Below are 16,323 nucleotides of genomic sequence, written 5' to 3' on the forward strand. Positions count from 1 at the left end.
GACGTTTACATGACTGTTCTTTTACTTTCCCCAAATTGTTACTCTGAGCATTAATTAAGGGCATTTTTACCTGTATAAAATTATGGTCAGCTTTTTTTCTGTCTGTAATTGTTTATTTTACGGGTTTACCCTAGAAACAACCAAAAATGTCAGTAGACAACATGTTAAAATAATACAAAGGTTGTAAAGGGCAACATTTCTCCCCTTTGATAGAGACACTAAAGTGGTCTGTACTTGGGTAGAGGGTGGCAGACGCTTAGAATTAAAATGCAGCCGAGTGCAGTGCCTCACGTTTGTAATCGCAGCACTTTGGGAGACTGAGGCGGGTGGATCATCTGAGGTCAGGAATTAGACACCAGCCTGACCAACATGGAGAAACCTCATCTCTACTAAAAATACAAATATTAGCCGGGCGTTGTGGCGCATGCCTGTAATCCCAGCTACTCAGGAGGCTGTGGCAGGAGAATTGCTTGAACCCAGGAGGCGGAGGTTGCAGTGAGCCAAGATCGCGCCATTGCATTCCATCCTGGGCAACAAGAGTGAAACTCTGTCTCAAAAAAAAAAAAAACCTCAAAAAACAGAATTAAAATGCAAAGCAGCAGATAAGTTCAGTTCGCAAGAGTTACAGCAGCAATACAAGAGGGAAAATGAGTGCAAGAGGGAAATAGGAATAAGTTCCAAAGAAGCAGAATTTGTTTGGGTTGTTTAAAGGGAACTGCTTCTACCCATAGTTGCCTTCCTGCTGCCGCCTTCATTCGGCTTCCTTGTTCTCTTTTTCGTTACCCTTTCCTTTTTGTCACAACTGTACTGATTTATTTAGTTGGACTTCTAACAAATAGGGATTGTTGTTGCCTGGTATCTTTGAGCTGTTGAATGTTCTCGTTCATGTAGATGTGACTTAAAAAAAAATGAAACACTTCAAGAATTTACGTGTCATTCTTGGGCACAGAGGCCATGCTAATCTTTATTGTTTGAATGTTTAATATTTTTGCTAACAAAATGAGCCCTAGATGTGATTTTTTAATGTGTACTCATGGTCTCTTGAACATTAGTGTTACTGGTTAGGTATTTAAAGATTTGCTTGCCGAGCGTGGTGGCTCACACCTATAATCCCAGCACTTTGGGAGGCTGAGATGGGAGGATTACTTGAGCCCAGGAGTTTGAAACTAGCGTGGGCAACATAGGGGAGGAGACCTTGTCTCTACAAATAATATAATAATAATAATTATAATTTGTTTTGAGACGGAGTCTCGCTCTGTCGCCCATGCTGGAGTGCAGTGGCGCGATCTTGGCTCACTGCAAGCTCCGCCTCCCGGGTTCACGCCATTCTCCTTGCCTCAGGCTCCCGAGTAGCTGGGACTACAGGTGCCCGCCACCACGCCTGGCTAATTTTTTGTAGTTTTATTAGAGACAGGGTTTTACCGTGTTAGCCATGATGGTCTCGATCTTCTGACCTCGTGATCCACCCACCTTGGCCTCCCAAAGTGCTGGGATTACAGGCGTGAGCCACTGTGCCTGGCCTCTACAAATAATTTTAAAAGTAGCCTGGCATGGTGGCATGTGCCCGTGGTCCTCGCTACCTGAGAGGCTGAGGCAGGCGAATCACCTGACCCCAAGATACCAAGGTTGCAGTGAGCTGTGATTGTACCATTGTGTTCCTTCCAGCCTGGGTGACAAGAGACCCTGTCTCTTAAAAAAAAAAAGTTGAGGACTCAAAGGATCTTTTCGTTTATGTTATCAGTATTTAATATGGTAGAAATTAAAACTTTAAAACTTAGAAGTATGTGTGTGTGTTAGTCATCAGAATGATACTGTCACACATGTAACCTCAAGAAAATTTCATGTACACTTGACAAAAAACCAATGATTTAAAATAGCTTTAACCTCCTAGGCTGCATGAAAATAGCTCAGGTACTGCAGAGATCTCTGCACCACTCGTTGAGAACTGCTGCTATAGATATTTGTGTCCTGAGGATTATAACAATCTTAGGGTTCTGTATTTAGAAATTTAAACGTTCCTTCACAAAACCTGAAAGTCAGGATTTTTTTCATTATTCATTAAGCCTCCTCCCTCCATTTAAACACGGTATTAGAATAAAGCATTGATGGGTTTACTTGATGACACTAAAAGAGGCAGTGATCTTTGGATATTAAATCTACAGAGTATTTTGAATGTTTTCATTTTCTAGTAATTCTACTGTGGCTCCAGAATATCTTACATAGTAGTAGTAAGTAGCTGGAATGATGTAATCAAAATCATACTGATTAATCATTGCTTACCAAAAAATGAAATTAGATGAATATTAATATTAGTACCATTAAGTTTTTTTATTTTTTTATTTTTTGAGACAAGAGTCTCACACTGTTGCGCGAGCTGGAGTGCAGTGGCGCGATCTTGGCTCACTGCAACCTCCGCCTCCCAAGTTGAAGCAATTCTCCTGCCTCAGCCTCCCAGGTAGCTGAGATTTACAGGCATACGCCACCATGCCCAGCTAATTTTTGTATTTTTAGTAGAGACCGGGTTTCACTGTGTTGGCCACGCTGGTCTTGAATGCCTGACCTCGTGATCCACCCGCCTCGGCCTCCCAAAGTGCTGGGATTACAGGCGTGAGCCACTGCGGCCGGCCTCAATACGTTCTTTTAAACCTAGGTCTTGACTTCCAGGCGTGTTTTTTTTTAGAATCTTGCTCTGTTGCCCAGGCTGCTGAAGTGCAGTGGTGCGATTGTGGCTCACTTGCAACCTCTGCCTCCCGGGTTCAAGCGATTCTCCTGCCTCAGCCTCCTGAGTAGCTGGGACTATAGGTATGCGCCACCGTGCCCAGCTAAATTTTGTATTTTTTGTAGAGATGGGGTTTCTCCGTGGTCGCCAGCCTGGCCTCGAACTCCTGACCTCAAGTGATCCACCCATCTCAGCCTCCCAAAGTGCTGGGATTACAAGCGTGAGCCACCATGCCCAGCATGTTTCCAGATGTTTTTACCCTCCAGTGTTTATTAAACAAGGCAGTTTGAGTCTCAGCCATGTTAGAGATTTTCCTGGATTAGTTGCCTTATAGTACAATCCAGAGAATTTTTAGTCTTCAATTTATTTCTTGAACTAATCATTCAAGTAGATTGAAGGAAGAGTTACTGGAAGGGTAGGAAGAAGCATGGCTTGTGATGAAGGGTGCATTTTGACAAGTATTCTGGCTTTTTGCCATCCTCTCCTTTTCCTGTTACTGCTTCTAATTAAAGGTTCTGGTCTATAAGTAATACATGGGTTTTTTTTTTTTGTTTTTTTGAGACTGAGTCTTGCTCTAGAGTGCAGTGGCTCGATCTCAGGTCATTGTAACCTCCACCTCCCTGGTTTAAGTGCTTCTCATGCCTCAGCCTCCTGAGTAGCTGGGATTACAGGCACCCGTTGCCACGACCTGCTAATTTTTTGTATTTTTAGTAGAGAGAGGGTTTTCACCATGTTGGCCAGGCTGGTCTTGGACTCCTGACCTCAAGTGATCTGCTGCCTTGGCCTCTCAAAAGTGCTGGGATTATAGGCGTGAGCTGCCGCGTCCGGCCAATACATAGTTTTGTTTGTTTGTTTGTTTTGAGACAGAGTTTCGTACTTTTTGCCCAGGCCTGAGTGCAGTGGTGCAATCTTGGCTCACTGCAACCTCTGCCTCCCGGGTTTAAGCTATTCTCCTGCCTCAGCCTCCCAAGTAGCTGGGATTATAAGCATGCGCCACCACGCCCGGCTAATTTTGTATTTTTAGTAGAGACAGTGTTTCTCCATCTTGGTCAGGCTGGTCTCCAACTTCCGACCTCAGATGATCTGCCCACCTTGGCCTCTGAAAGTGCTGGGATTACAGGCTTGAGCCGCCATAGCTGGCCTCAATACATAGTTTTTAAAAGTTCACTCTTTTTTTTTTTTTGAGATGAAGTCTTGCTCTGTTGCCCAGGATGGAGTACAGTGGCGTGATCTCCGCTTGCTGCAACCTCCCCCTCCCAGGTTCAAGCGATTCTCCTGCCTCAGCCTCCTGAGTAGCTGGGCTTACAAGTGCGTGCCACCACACCGGCTAATTTTTGTATTTTTAGTAGAAGACGAGTTTCACCATGTTGGCCAGGCTGGTCACGAACTCCTGACCTTAAGTGATCTGCCCATCTTGGCTTCCCAAAGTGCTAGGATTACAGGTGTGAGCCACCGCACCCGGCCAAAAGTTCACTTCCTTCAATCGTAGTCTTTGTTTCTAAAGCGTTATATTAACTATTTTCAAATCACTTGTAAAATGGCAAATGATATGTAATAGGTACAATGTTAGAAATTGATATACATGTTCATGGAGAAATAGATTTGTAAAATTGTAGGCTGTGGTTGTGTCATTAGGAGTAGGATATACTTGTGAAAGACATCAGCTTTTTTGCCATATTTTATGTCATCTGACAGCATTGATGTAGTGGTACCTTGTTTGCGTATTAGGCACTTTGGTTATTTATTTATTTATTTATTTATTTATTTATTTATTTATTTATTGAGACAGTCTCGCTCTGTCACCCAGGCTGTAGTGCAGTGGCGTGATCTTGACTCACTGCAGGCTCCGTCTCCCGAGTTCACACCATTCTCCTGCCTCAGCCTCCCGAGTAGCTGGGACTACAGGTGCCCGCCACCACACCCGGCTAATGTTTTGTATTTTTAGTAGAGACAGGGTTTCACCATGTTAGCCAGGATGGTCTCGATCTCCTGACCTTGTGGTCTGCCCACCTCAGCCTTCTAAAGTGCTGGGATTACAGGCATGAGCCACCATGCCTGGCTGGTTTATTTCTTTTTTAAAAATTTTGTTAATTTCCAATGAGCACAAGCCAGGCACTCCCATTGATCAGTTGTGATATTTTCTAAGTTTTGAAATTATTTCCTCAAAATCAAGATAATTGGCCCTTGATTCTCCTTTCTTGGGCATCCTTCTAACTGCCATGTCTTATGGGCATTTGTTGTAGTAGTATCTGCTGTCATTTTTGTAGTGTATATTTCAAACAAAGTTAGTTACAGAGGTTTGGTAACCCTTGCCTATGGTCTGGTCATTTAGCTAAGGAGTGACAGAGCTGAGTTAAACACCACCCTGTTTCCCAGTCACACCCTTAAACATTTAATGCCTGAGTCTTATGAATTACCAAATACTTTTGTCTGTCCTATCTGCCTCTTAAATGTCTACAGTGGAGAGTGTATTTTAATAGCTTTCTGGATTAAAATAATCATGCTCCGTTCTCCTTTAAAACAAACGGTTTCCTGTATGATAGTGTTTTGAGTCATGGGAGTAAAGGCCAAGTTAGGTTAAGGTACAAACTGCTAAACACAGCTCTGTAGGGTCCAGCCCTACGGGGCTTTTTTGTGTTTTTGAATCATGGGAGTAAAGGCCAAGTTAGGTTAAGGTACAAACTCTGCTAAACACAGCTTCTGTAGGGTACAGCCCTTTGGGGCTTAGCGGGTGTTCTCCCCGTGTGTGGACACGAGAGATTGTAAGAAATAAAAACACAAGACAAAGAGATAAAACAGCTGGGCCCGGGGGACCACTACAACCAAGATGCGGAGACCGGTAGTGTCCCCAAATGGCTGGACATGCTGACATTTATTGCATACAAGACAAGCGGGCAGGGTAAGGAAGGTGAGTCGTCCAAGTGATTGATAAGGTCAAGCAAGTCATGTGATCATGGGACAGGGGGCTCTTACCTTTTAGGTAGCCTGAGAGAGGGGGAAGGCAGCATACGTCAGCATTTTCTTCTGTGCACTTAGCAGAAAGATCAAAGACTTTCAAGACTTTCACTATTTCTTCTACGGCTATCTTCTAAGAACTTCAAAGAGGAACCAGGAGTACGGGAGGAACATGAAAGTGGACAAGGAGTGTGACCATTGAAGGACAGCACCACAGGGAGGGGTTTAGGCCTCCAGATGACTGCGGGCAGGCCTGGATAATATCCAGCCTCCCACAAGAAACTGGTGGAGCAGAGTGTTTCCTGACTCCGCCAAGGAAAGGAGACTCCCTTTCGTGGTCTGCTAAGTAATGGGTGCCTTCCCAGACACTGGCATTACCGCTTGACCAAGGAGCCGTCAAGCGGCCCTTATGCGGGTGTGACAGAGGGCTCACCTCTTGCCTTCTTGGTCACTTCTCACAATGCCCCTTCAGCACCTCACCCTATACCCTATGGGTATTCCTCGGTTATATCCGTAATACAACAAAGAGTAATATTAAAAGCCAATGATAATGTTTATCATTAAAGCACCTGACCCTATACTCTATGGTTATTCCTTGGTTATATCAGTAATACAACAAAGAGTAATACTGAAAGCCAATGATAATGTTTATCCTAATGACTGATAATGTCCATGATCATCTTTATATCCAATTTGTATTATAACTATTCTAAGTATTTTCTTTATTATACTGAAACAGTTTGTGCCTTGAGTCTCTTGCCTCAGCACCTGAGTAATCCTTCGCCCACAAGCTTCCCCAGTCTTCACATCACCATGTGGTATTTCAGTCAGTTCTCTTTTGTTTTTTGCTTCTAAGCTTGCTTTCACATGCTGTTGAATGGAAAAAGCAAGCTGGAGAACAGTAATACAGTATATGAAAAAATACCGTATTTCCTAGGGTATATACACATGTGGGTGTGTTTTTTGTTTTGTTTTGTTTTTTTGAGATGGAGTCTCTGTCACCCAGGCTGTGCAGTGGCATGATCTCGGCTCACTGCAACCTCCGCCTCCTGGGTTGAAGGGATTCTCCTGCCTCAGCCTCCTGAGTAGCTGGGACTAAAGGCGCTTGCCACCATGCCTGGTTAATTTGTGTATTTTTTGTAGAGATGGAGTTTCACCATATTGGCTAGGCTGGTCTCCAACTTCTGACCTTGTAATCTGACTGCCTCGGCTTCGCAAAGTGCTGGGATTACAGACCTGAGCCACTCTGCCCAGCTGGGTTGGTTTGTTTTTTTAAGGTCTGGAGATTTGTCATGGGGAGCTAGACTACAGAATACCTAGAAATGTAAGATAAAATACAACTTTTTTTTTTTTTTTGAGACGACGTCACATTCTCACCCAAGCTGAAGTCCAGTGCCATCATCTCAGCTGTCTCAGTTCACTGCAACCTTCACCTCTCAGGATCAAGTGATTCTCATGCCTCAGCCTCTCAGGCGTGTGCCACCACTCATGAGTAATTTATTTATTTATTTTTTCTGAGATGGAGTTTTGCTCGTCTCCTAGGCTGGAGTGCAGTGGCGCAATCTCGGCTCACTGCAACCTCCGTCTCCCAGGTTCAAGCAATTCTCCTGCCTCAGCCTCCCGAGTAGCTGGTATTACAGGCACCCACCATCACACCTGGCTAATTTTTTGTATTTTTGGTAGAGATGGGGTTTTGCCATATTGGGCAGGCTGGTCTCGAACTCCTGACCTCAGGTAATCCACCCACCTCGGCCTCCCAAAGTGCTGGGATTACAGGTGTGAGCCACTGCACCTGGCCAAATACAATTTCCTCTTAAATGCATAAATGAGCAAAAAAAGGGAAGAGACTAAAACTGAAAACCCCCAAATTTTATCTGCCTTCAATCTAGGTAATAGAGAGATACTACATACAAAGTATTTAAAATATATAAAAAGAATTGAAAATGTGAGAAAAGCAAACAAAATAGACTTAACCAAGACCAGTATAAAGTAATGGCATACTTTTTAAATAATTCAGAGCAATCTTCCACTGAAGACTAGAAAATAAGCAGAGAGAGAAAACATCTGCTCGAAGGCATTGGAGACCTAAGAAAATGGTGATGGGCCAGCATTTGGTGGAGAATTGAGTTTCAGGGCTGGAAGTCCATGTTCAGTGTGGCTTTGATTTTGCAGTTGTTTATCAAGGTCAGAGAGGCGTATAGTCTGGTTCTTTTGATAGTCTCACTTGGACATGATTTGGAGTCTGATACCTGCCAAGAAATTAGGACCCCAAAAGGATACCCCAGGAATAAAGATGAACCAGATTTAACTATTTCTTCAAATGTATTTTACAATTTTACAAATATACGCAGCAAATAGCTAGTTTTGCATGAGACAAAACTACACGAAGTCAGGTGTGGTGGTGTGTGTGTGTAGTCCCAGCTACTTGGGAGGCTGATGTGGGAAGATTGCTTGAGCCCAGGAAGGCTACAGTGAGCTGATTGCCTCGCTGCACTCCGGCCTGAGCCACAGAGAAACCCTGTCTCAAAAATAGGAACTCTTTTTCTTGATGTTAGGAGAAAACATCAAGAAACTCATTTGAGAAACAGAGACAGGATGTAGGCTCTCTGATCCAATTTACTTTAGAAATAACAAGTGCTGGCTGAGTATGATGGCTCCTGTCTGTGATCTTAGCACTTTGGGAGGCTGAGGCAGGAAGATCACTTGAGCCTAGGAGTTGGTGATCAGCCTGGGCTACATGGCAAAACCTCATCTACAAAAAACACAAAAATGAACTGGGCATGGTGGCACACACCTGTGGCCCCAGCTACTCTGGAGGCAGAGTTGGGAGATTCACTTGAGCTCAGGAGGTTGAGGTTGCAGTGAGCTGAAATTGCACCACTGCACTCCAACCTGGACAACAGAGTAAGACACTGTCTCAAAAACAAAACAAAGTGCCCTACATCATTCCTTAAGTAAGCAAAGTCAGACACTGACAATGTGAGACATTTAAAAAACTATGCTTACTATATAGCTAAAATAGGAACTCAATGAATAGGTTTAACAGATTAAAGAGTGGGAAGATAGGTCAGGAAACAAATAGGCATATTGAGGGACAGAGACATTAAGGATAGATAATGCAGTGGTAAACCTAATTGAAAATACAATTATTGCAGGAGCGAATGGGGCAATAATTGAGATTGATGACTTTGCAGAACTGTTAATAAAGTGTTAACTTTAAGCATGACAAAAATAAATACCAGTTAAAGATACTAAGACTAGGCATTGCAGCTTAATTAGTGTAATCCTAGCACTTTGGGAGGCAGAGGTGGGAGGATTGCTTGAGCCCAGGACTTCAAGGCTGTACTCCAGCATGGGTAACAGAACCAAGACGTCTTTAATAAAAAAAAAAAAAAAAAAAAAAAAAAAAAAAAAAAAAAAAGGCGTATATATTTAAAACCTAAAGACAATTTTAAAGGCATCCTGATTAAAAAGACTTGACAATGCAAATAATGGAAGCCAGGAGACAATGGAGTATGTTTAGAAAACGGAAAGAAAACTGCAATTTAAAAATTCTAAACTCAGTAAAAACCCTTCAAGAAAACATTTTCATACAAAACTGGAAAAATGTTAGAAAATTTACCAGCAAACCCAAACTGGAGAAAAAAATACTTTGTTTTTTGTTTTTTGAGATGGAGTCTCGTTGTCACCCAGGCTGGAGTGCAGTGGTGCAATCTCGGCTCACTGCAACCTCCGCCTCCTGGGTTCAAGCAATTTTCCTGCCTCAGCCTCCCAATTAGCTGAGACTACAGGCACACGCCATCACACCCGGCTAAGTTTTTATATTTTTAGTAGAGACGGGGTTTCACCGTGTTAGCCAGGATGGTCTCGATCTCCTGACCTTGTGAGCTGCCCGCCTCAGCCTCCCAAAGTGCTGGGATTACAGGCGTGAACCACCGCGCCCGGCTGAGAAAAAATATTTTGTAATAGAAGGTCAGAGATGCGTGAAGAAGCAAAGAAAGCTCAGTGCAAATGACAGATTTGTGGGTACGTTAATGTTGACTGTATAAACCCATGGTGCTGTCTTTATAATCCCATGATGATCATGACATAAAAGATTTTTCATTGTCCAAGAAGGTGGTAATAATCAAGAAAACATGTTTTGCAGTCTAGGGTAACCATTGGAAGACTGCTAAGAGTAGCTTCCAAGCAAATGCTTATTAGTTTGCTCGGATTAATGCACATTAATTTTTTTGTTTGTTTTAAACAGAGAAGAGGAACATAGGAGAGGTAGAACAAATACTGAGATGACAGGTTCTAACCTAACCTAAATATATTAGTAATTAAATGTAAATGGTTAAATGCTTCATTATAAAAGATTGTCAAACTGGTTAAAAGAACAAAACCCAACTGTATGCTATTTACAAGGGACACGTTTAAAATATAAGATTGAAAGAAAGATGGGAGATAAATACAAAGTTTGTCTCGGTTATCTGTTGCTGGTGTAACTACCCTGAAACTTAGTTTGCTTAAAATAATGATTTATTATTTCTCTTGATTCTACAGGTTTGCTGGGCTCAGCCGGGCAGTTCCGCTGGACTTGCCGGGGATCACTTATGAGCCAGATAGGGGAGATAAATCATGAAAATTCAGGCGCTTGCCACTGGGTGGTGGTTTCTAGGAGGGTGGGGTATCCATTCATCTGGAGCCTGTTGGTACGTTCCCATCTAGGTGAGTGCCATCTTGCTTCTAATCTTGCATAAGCAACCACTAAGAAAGGAGGCACATCGTGTAGTAGACTTCTTTGAATTTTGATACCTTGTAGAGCACATTTGAGTTGACTGCTCTCGTATGTTTACTGAGTAACCTAAAAGACCCAATTTTGAGTAAGGCCTAAGCAGTGATTCTCATTTTGTTTTCAGAACATTTTGAGTCATGAACTTTCGTCTGTGTGGATTATGCATATTGATACTTTTCATATTAGAGGTTAAATGGAAAAAGTTAAAAATTCATAAACTGCTCTGTGCTTCCTGGAATTGATACTTACATATTTTTTTCTTTTTTTTTTTTTTTTTTGAGATAATGTCTTGCTCTGTTGCCCAGACTGGAGTGCAGTGGCATGATCATAGCTCACTGCAGCCTTGACCTTCTGGGTTCAAGTGATCTCACCTCAGCAGGGACCACAAGCGTGTGCCACCACGCCTGGCTAATTTTTGTATTTTTTGTAGAGATGGGGTTTCACCGTGTTGTCCAGGCTGGTCTTGGACTCCTGAGATCAAGTAGTCCACCCGTCTCAGTCTCCCGAAGTGCTGAGGTACAGGTGTGAGCCACTGTGCCTGGCCCTGATACTTGTATTTTTCTAGTACCAGCTTAAATGCTTTGACTTTGCCATATTTTCTCATGGAGACTCCCAGGGCTTTTAATGTCTTCAGAATATGTTTTTCCATTTTCCTAAGACGAAGTAAGCTCCAAAAAATCCACTAAAACAATTCTGCAAGAAACAGATGAAGAGGACTTTGATGAAGGTGGTCAGAATGAGATGAGTGAGCAGGAAGAGGAGTATGAGAATAACTCCAGTGTGGCCAAAGACTAAAGACCTTGAAAAAGTAGTGCAGTCTTGTGTGCCACGTTCACCTCAAGACGGGCCTAGATTTTGGAACAAACAGTCGAAGAAAGAGTTCACAAAGGGTGAACTAAGGCTGAATGGGGAACAATTGTGGCAGAAAAGCAGAATGAAGCCCCCAAGACCCATTGTATTTTATCACCATGAATAGCATATTTTTTAATTAAAATGGTTACCCTCAAAAGAAAATTTAGTGAGAAAAATGGCATTGTGTTATGTTTTCGCAAATTGATAGCTCATTCTATTTCAGCATTCAGTCTCTTGCAGTACATTTTTTTCAGTTGAGGTATGTGGAGAAAATCGAGCCTCACACAGAAAAGGGAGCATTTTTAAATAGCCATTTCAGGTAATTGTGGATATTTTTTGAGACCACCAGAACAAAATAGGTGTATATTGTTAGTTTCTTTCTTTTTTTTTTGAGATGGAGAATTGCTCTTCACCCAGGCTGGAGTGCAGTGGCACGATCTCGGCTCACTGCAAGCTCCGTCACACCATTCTCCTGCCTCAGCCTCCCCAGTAGCTGAGACTACAGGCGCCCGCCACCACACCCGGCTAATTTTTTGTATTTTTTAGTAGAGATGGGGTTTCACCGTGTTAGCTAGGATGGTCTCAATCTCCTGACCTCGTGATCTACCCTCCTCGGCCTCTCAAAGTGCCGGGATTACAGTCAGTTTCTTAAATGTTCATTGCAAGGTGGACTGTGAAAGCGTATCACAATTTTAAAAATTCTTGTTACATTAGAATCATTTAGTCTTTGCATGGATATTTTGCTCATGGATGGTTTTGTAAGACTTTGCATTGGTCATTTGGAAAATACTGAGTTATGCAAATTTTTCAAATATTGACATGCCTTATACAATATGGAAGGTTGATGCAAGGATTTCTGAGGAGGAGTTATATAGATGGGCCTCTTTAGATCCAGAGTGAAGATATTAGTGTCTTGTATGAAAGTTCACCGAAGGGCATTCATGATAGACAAGGCTCCCATATGTCATCTCGCATAAGAAGACCTATAGGTGTTTTAACCATGTCCCCAGCTAGGGTCTCATCATTGCCAGACGTGAGTAAGCCTTCTGATGATTATAGCTCCCAGTCTTTGAGCCCTCCCGGTTGATGCAGAATGGGACAGAGATAAGCTGTCCCCTTCAGCTCCTACCCAAATGGCAGACTTGTGAGTCAGATAAATGATGTTCCAAGCTACTAAGGTTTGGAGTGGTTTGTTATGTAGCAGAGGGTGACCTGAACACTTGGCTACTTGCCATTGTGATTGCCAAATCTGCCATCCCCTGATATGGCACCATTTCCTGAGGTTACAAGCCAGCCACCTGGTGACAGGTAAATTACTTTGGACCCCATCCATCATTAAAGGGATGCCAATTTTTCCTCACTGGAATAGACATGCATTCTGGATATATGGATTTATTAATATTACAAATATGAATACCTTCCCTGTCTAATGCTTTCGCTAACACCATCATCCGTGGACCCAGAAACCTTTATTCATGGTAGTCAGTGTAACATTGCTTCTAATGTACCCTATCAGCCTGAGAAAATGGTGGAATGAGCTGTTGAGGCGTCAGTTGTGGTGCTAGTTGGGAGACCTGAAAAGTTGAGGTTCTTAATTAAAGGATGCAGTATGTGCTCTGAATGAATGGCCCATATATGGTGATCTCTCATGGAATGCATAGGTTTGGAAATTAATAGGACTGGCTTCTCACTATGACAAACCAATTACAGAATGTGTGCTTCCCATTCCTGTAACTTTGGGTTCAGTTGGTATAGAGGTTTTGGTTCCCAAGGAGAAATTCTGTCATCGAGGCAACATGATAGTTCCATTGGATTGGAAGTTAGATAGCTATTTTGGTTTCCTCATACCACCGAGCCAACAGGCAAAGAAGAGAAGTACTGCACTGGCTGAGATGATCGACTCTGATTACCAAGAAGAAATTTGGGTGCTGCTATACAATGAGGGGAGAAAGGACCTTGTCTGGAACCCAGAGGATTCTCTGGGATATGTGTTAGTACTTCTATGTTCCTAGGTAAAGTTTAATAGAAAAGTACATAAATTTAAAAACACAAGACCACTGAGGTTTCAGATTCTTTAGGAATGAGTTTTGAAGTCACCCTATCTGGTGACAAAATCAGACCAAAACCAAAAACAGCTGAGGTGCTGGCCAAGAGCAAAGGAAACATGGAACAGGCAGGCAGAAGAAATATCAACTAGATAGGGTCTTACGACCAATTATGAAGATGAGATGAAGACAAGGACTATAACAACTTTGTGCCTTTTTTCATGTGGTAGAATATCCACATGGGATTACATTTGAATTAGAAGAGTAATTAACATTGCACAGTGAGGGATACAGACTTGACACTGGTGGAGAGGATGAGAGTGTCTTCCTTTGTATGAAGGATACTGTATCTTACTAGGCTACAGCATGAAGTAGTGGTGGTATATGGTGATGAAAATATGTGTGGAAGGGTATAGATGGATGCTTAGCATCCTAAGGAGAGGACTGAGTTGGTTATGAAGTTACTGGATCTCAGCTCTAAATCCTGCTCTGTGATCCTGTGGCTCGTACCCTAAATTATTTGTCAGCTGGCTTCTTGTTAGGTTCTGCCAGTAGAGGGCGTTAGAGGGAAACTGGAAGGCAAGGGTCGGGGCGAGGCGGGTGGCGGGTCCGGGGGAAGGTTCTTCCTCCTTCCTGGTAGCTTGCTGTTCTGTCAGTCGCCTGACAAAAGCTGTTGGGTCCAGTCTCTATTTTGGGGGTAGAGCGGGGATGCTCAGAAGTGGCTTCAGAGGTTCCAGCACCCAGAACAGTTTTGCCTTCTCCTCCTTTGCTCCTTGTAACACATATAAATCACCTCTTGGGGGTGGAATTGCCCAAGCTGAGAGGTAGCAGTATCTCCTTGTTACAGTTACCACATCTCTATATTTCTTCCAGATGGAGAAAGGATTACAAAAAGGCAAATGACCAAGCCTTGTTTTACTGGGACAGGGTTTTCCAAAGGACCAAGCAAAAGCACCATTTTATTTATTTGTTTTAATTAAAAAAAAATTTTTTTTTGAGACAGACTCACTTTTTTGCCCAGGCTGGAGTGCAGTGCAATCTTGGCTCACCACAACCTCCACCTCTCGGGTTCAAGCAATTCTCTTGTCTCAGCCTCCCAAGTAGCTGGGATTACAGGTGTGTGCCACCATACCCAGCTAATTTTTTGTATTTTTAGTAGAGACGGAGTTTCACCATGTTGACCAGGCTGGTCTTGAACTCCTGACCTCAAGTGATCCACTCGCCTTGGCCTCCCAAAGTGTTGGGATTACCATTTGATTTTAAAACACAATTGTGGTTATATCATTCTGATATTTTTTAAAAGCTTTATATGAGGTTTGTATTCTGGCTATCTTTTGCTGCACTAACAAACTATCCCAGAACTTTATAGCTTAAAACAACCATTTTGTTTTGCTCATACCTTTCTGAATCATGAATTCAGGATAGGCTTGGTTGGGCAGTTCATCTTTGATCCATTTGGTGTCAGCTGCCATGGCTGAAATTGGAGGATCTGCTTCCAACACGGTTTCTTCACTTACATATCTCGTATCTCTGTGTTCCTCGGCCCCTCTTTCCTCCACACAGCATCTCAACCACTGAGGTCTTCTCTGCATGGTTTGTACATCTCATACTGTGACTTGCCAGCCTCAGGCTGGCTGGACTAATTACATGGTATCTCAGAACTCCAAGAGCGAGGGTTCAAAGAGATAAGAAATGGAAGCTGCCAGGATAGTTAAGGGCTGTGCTTGAAAGTGCTATTTTTATTGGTGAGAGGAGTCATAGAGCTTTTTCAGATTCAGATGCAGGGAACACAGACTCTACCTGTCAGTGGGAGAAATGTCACAGAATTAGAGGTCTGCTCGAAACACTGGGATTACAGCCATAACCAGTGAAACATTCTAGGATGGAGTGGACTATTTTCTCATTGAAATGATCTGTTCTTTCCTGGGAAGAACAGTAGGGTACTTCAGGAAAATATTGATTAGAAATACTAAAATTTTTTTTAAAGCATCTTAAAGGAGAACTCATAGAAATGGAAAAAAAAAAAAATCTGGAGTAATTTTTAAACACCATATGAGGGAACATCTTTGAATCTTCCAGGTTTCAAATTCAGTCCCTTGCAAGTACAGGGTCATTTTGGTCTTTAGTTTCTTGGTAGACATTTTTTAAGAGTCCGTGCTCTGCTGAAATTTATTTTTATTGTATAGTTTTCCAGAACAGTTTTAACCTATGGTTGGTATGATTTCAGCTTACCTAGCAACAGAGCCAGATTTCATAAATCATGGTATTGCCTGGTGTAGAGTCCAAGGAAAGAATCTGTCATTTCTATGCGCTAGGCATGATGTTATTATTTTTTGGTCATTCCTTACATTTAAAATCTACTCTTTTTTCTTATGGTGAAAACTGCATTATTCAACAGAGAAAATTTGGATAGAGACTTACCAGGTTGCTAAAAGTTAAAAAGTAATGCTACCATTTCTTGTAGGGATGTAGAGAAAGGGTACTCATTATGGCTGGTAGAAATGTGGATTATTAGAGCCTTTTGTGGAATGCAATCTGGTAATATCTTAAAAAAAAATCCAAGTATCCACTGACTCTCTATACTAGTTAGGATTTGGTCAGGTTGTGAAGAGTGTAAAGCCTCGAATGAACAGCAGCTTAAACAAGGTAAAAGTTTACTTCTTTCTCTTGCATTCTGAAGTCTGGAGACAGGAAGTTCAGTGTGATACTGTGGGGCCAAGGACCCAGGCACCTCTTCTTGCTCCGTCCATGGTTTCTGTTCCCAAGGCCACCTTTTGGTTCGAGGTGGCTGCTGAACCTTCTGTCTGTCATAGGGTCTGCGTTACAAACATCGAAGTGGGAATGAAAGAAGGAAGACATGGCCCTTCTCTCCAAAGGCTTTTCTTTTTCCATTCCAACTGGCTGTATCTCAATTCAATTCTGGCACTGACCACTTGGATTTAGTGCAGACCTCACAAGTTAAAGGGCACAGTCCC

General features: G+C 42.5%; 1 pseudogene; it reads right to left on the bottom strand.

The window, feature by feature from the left end:
- Window positions 1-902: 902 nt before the first annotated feature.
- Window positions 903-1,000, bottom strand: LOC119628171 (U6 spliceosomal RNA; annotated as a pseudogene).
- Between the last annotated feature and the right edge of the window lie 15,323 nt (window positions 1,001-16,323).

Source organism: Chlorocebus sabaeus, chromosome 26, assembly GCF_047675955.1.
Source record: "Chlorocebus sabaeus isolate Y175 chromosome 26, mChlSab1.0.hap1, whole genome shotgun sequence".
Taxonomy (NCBI): domain Eukaryota; kingdom Metazoa; phylum Chordata; class Mammalia; order Primates; family Cercopithecidae; genus Chlorocebus; species Chlorocebus sabaeus.